The 3231-nt window shown below is 38.3% G+C and overlaps 1 long non-coding RNA gene across 1 annotated transcript; it reads left to right on the top strand.

The window, feature by feature from the left end:
* LOC110263049 lies at positions 685 to 1139 on the top strand. Its single transcript, XR_002348047.1, has 2 exons — positions 685 to 956; positions 1072 to 1139. It is a non-coding gene; the product is annotated as an uncharacterized LOC110263049 (long non-coding RNA).

The raw sequence follows: 3231 nt of genomic DNA, 5'->3' as shown, positions 1-3231 counted from the left end.
TCATTCAACTTTTGCCACGTCATTCACTCATCACACATCCATTCTAGCAAGCTGGGTGCACTACAAGAAAAACACCCATTCAGCCACACTTTTTTAAGCTACATTTGAAAAGCGTAGCCTATTCCTAGAATAGGCTACGCTTTTCTCAGTGTTGTCTTTTTGTAAGAGAAATGGAAACACAATTTTGGCATCATTTGAAAAGTGTAGCCTTAGGTATTATAGAAATTACTTATAAAGCATAGCCTTTTCTAAATATCTATGGCTACACTTTTCACACCAAAGAGAGCACTTTTAAAGAGTAACCTATTTGTTATAATTTGGGTACTCTTCAAAAACGTCTCCTAATGTATCTAGGGCCAAATACGGCGTATAACTTAGTGAATATTTTCCCCTTTGCCCCCCAAAGCATGCAGATCAGCTAGCTCTTCAGTAACTCGCGCCTCACCTTCATTCACTATCAGAGAAAGCCTTCGCGTCCTCACTTCTCACCTTCGCCACTCACCGTTGCTTCTTCCCCACTCACCACTCACCACTCACCACACATGACTTCGCCACTCATCGTCAGCTGCTCTCTCCTGCGTTGATCGTCAGTTGCGCTCTCTTGTATTGATCGTGAGCTGCACCCTCACCATCGTCATCTCTGCACTCTGGTCGTCCTCTCTGCGCACACATCGTCGAGAAGGTATCTATAGATTTCCGTTTGGTTTTGAAATTTGGGTGTTTAGAGTTCCAATTTTAGGGTTTTTAATTTGGGGGGTTTGATACAATAATATGGTTTATATGCAACTGTGAATTGTGAATTGATGAACAAGCCATGTATTGTTGATGAACATGCAGGGTTCAACTTGAATACCCCTTTTTTTCCTAATTCTCGCCAAATCCCGTTACCCAGTTTCCGTACGCACCTGCTACCCTCTACGGTGTTGGAGTTCCTTCAAGCTGAGCTCGAGCTTCAAGTAGCGGCTTTGCTTTCCATTCTTAGTGGAATTTGCGTTTTATTTGTTTATTTGTTTATTTTTTTCGAATTGTTACTGATTCTGGTTCGCGTGGCGATGTTATTTTGGAATAAAGAGGGAAGAGAGGAATTGCTTGTAGTGTTACTGAGCCACATTCAGATCCTGAGGGTGACAATGAGGAGGTACTTTTAGTTTGCTTTGGTACTATATCTGTTGGAGAATTTGTGAGTTGGTTAATTTGTTGTAACTGTCACGTTAGTTAGAAATCAGAAGTTAGTTTGTTTGTTTCAAATTTTGACAATTTGCTGCACTATATCTATTAGACTAGCATCTGTTATAAAAGTTATTTTAGTTTCAAAAGTTAGTTTCGATTAGTTTCAAATTCTGATCATTGTAGAACTCGACAGGAAGGAATTCACTACAAGAAAAATAGACAATTGCAGCGGAAAATTGCTTGCGTTTCCCCGAACGGCTGCAAATTCATTGAGTAGCTGCTGTTCTTGATGCGTTATTCGTCTCCGTCAAAGACTGCTCAAGATAGGGGCGGTTTTGTGTATCAAGCTCCCGTGCGCAAAAGCAAGGTGGAGAGGCACGTCCATTGTTTGTCCCTCCGCCGTGCACGTCCCGATGTCGTCGCGTGGCTTCCCAACCATCCCGGTATCGTCGTCCTCAACCTTCCCCCCCTTGCACTGTTGTGCGCCGCTCAAACGCACCCTCTTTCCCGCTTCCTGGTTCGCTTTCTCTCCCTTTTCTTGTTCTTCCAATTTCATCTTTTGTCTTCGTTCCTTTGTTTCAATTGAATCATTTTGATTGTTGATCGAATTTCTTTGCACCAATTTAGTTTAATTGCTTGTTCCCAATTTGGTTGCTATTTTGGTTCGAACCCTAGTTCCAATTTAATTGTTTCCTTAGTTGTTGACCTGAAGATAAATGGTTCATTAGTTGTTTCTTTGCTGAAAATATATTCCTGCATTCTATTAGAAATAATTGTCCAATTTTAATTGTGCATACAGAAGTAATCTGTTCTTTAAAATTTGTTAGAATTCCAATTTAGCTCCAAAATTGCCTCCGATACTGTTCTCATCTATCCTTTTTGAAATTGAAAAAGGGTTCTTTTACCTTTTGATCAATGTATATATAAGACAAAGGCTATCGTGGATTGAATGAAATGTTAAATGCTGAGGTTATAAAACAGAGTTCTGTGTTCTCTTTTTTTTTCTTGCTGAGTGTGTTCTCAGTCACATGAAATTGGTAGATACATTATTTTTTCTCCTATTAACTTCTGTGATCTCATGGTCAACCTCAATTTTGCTAATGCTTTCAATGCCATGTTCTTCTTTTTCATTCTTTTCTGTTTTTACTAGCACAATTTTGCTCCCTTGTGTCATTCATATGATGCAACTTAAAATTGTTATTGTTTATAAATGCTAGAATCTTATGTATATATATAAATGAAGGCAATGAAAGCTATGGTTTTATCTTGTTTTCGGTTCTGCATTATGAAATTATATTGGAGTCACCTAGTCAAACTCTATATGGTACTTCCAACTGCTTTTTATGTATATATAGTGAATGCAAGGCTAATTCTTTTCCATATAGAAGTAAGATAAGAGATATGCTTTAACATGATATAATTTTTTTGTATTCTTTAAAATTGTGAAAAGAACTAAAATTAAAGGGTCCAATTTCTAGGGTCCAAAAGCGTAACCTATTCCCAAACGCCAAAAGCGTAGCCTTTGGTGCAGAAAAGCGTAGCCTTTGAGAATAGGCAACGGCCGAATAGGAATCACCCCAAAAAACGTAGCCGTAACCCAAAAAGCGTAGCCGTAGCCTAAGGCATCATTTTTTTTTTACTTTTGGCTACACTTTTCAAGTGTACCTGAATGGGTGTTTTTCTTGTAGTGGTGTCACGTGGATACATATTCTGTCAACTTAATGTGCCATATCAGATCTCCGTTAATGGAGATAGCTACAGGGGCAAACATGGGTCACAATCTAATATTTGAGGGTGTTAATTGGATAACTATAAATTTAGGGGTCAAAATTGAGGCTGGTCAAAAATTTCAAGGGTCAAAATGAGTTTCAACTCAATTATTTGTGCTGGAGTTGTAAATTTTCTGTTCTTGGTATTAGATTTCTTTGTTTTCTCTTTTCAAATAGAATATTGTACAAAGCATATTTTTGGTTTTATAATGTCACTATTTAGGATGCTGGTTTCAATCGTAATCATTCCAGTGAAGTTCCTTCTCCGGTTGCTGGGTACCTTCCAGATTAT

The sequence above is a fragment of the Arachis ipaensis genome, chromosome B05, assembly GCF_000816755.2.
Source record: "Arachis ipaensis cultivar K30076 chromosome B05, Araip1.1, whole genome shotgun sequence".
Taxonomy (NCBI): domain Eukaryota; kingdom Viridiplantae; phylum Streptophyta; class Magnoliopsida; order Fabales; family Fabaceae; genus Arachis; species Arachis ipaensis.
Note: the sequence above shows the minus strand (reverse complement) of the source record. Positions and strands in the feature narration are given on the sequence as shown.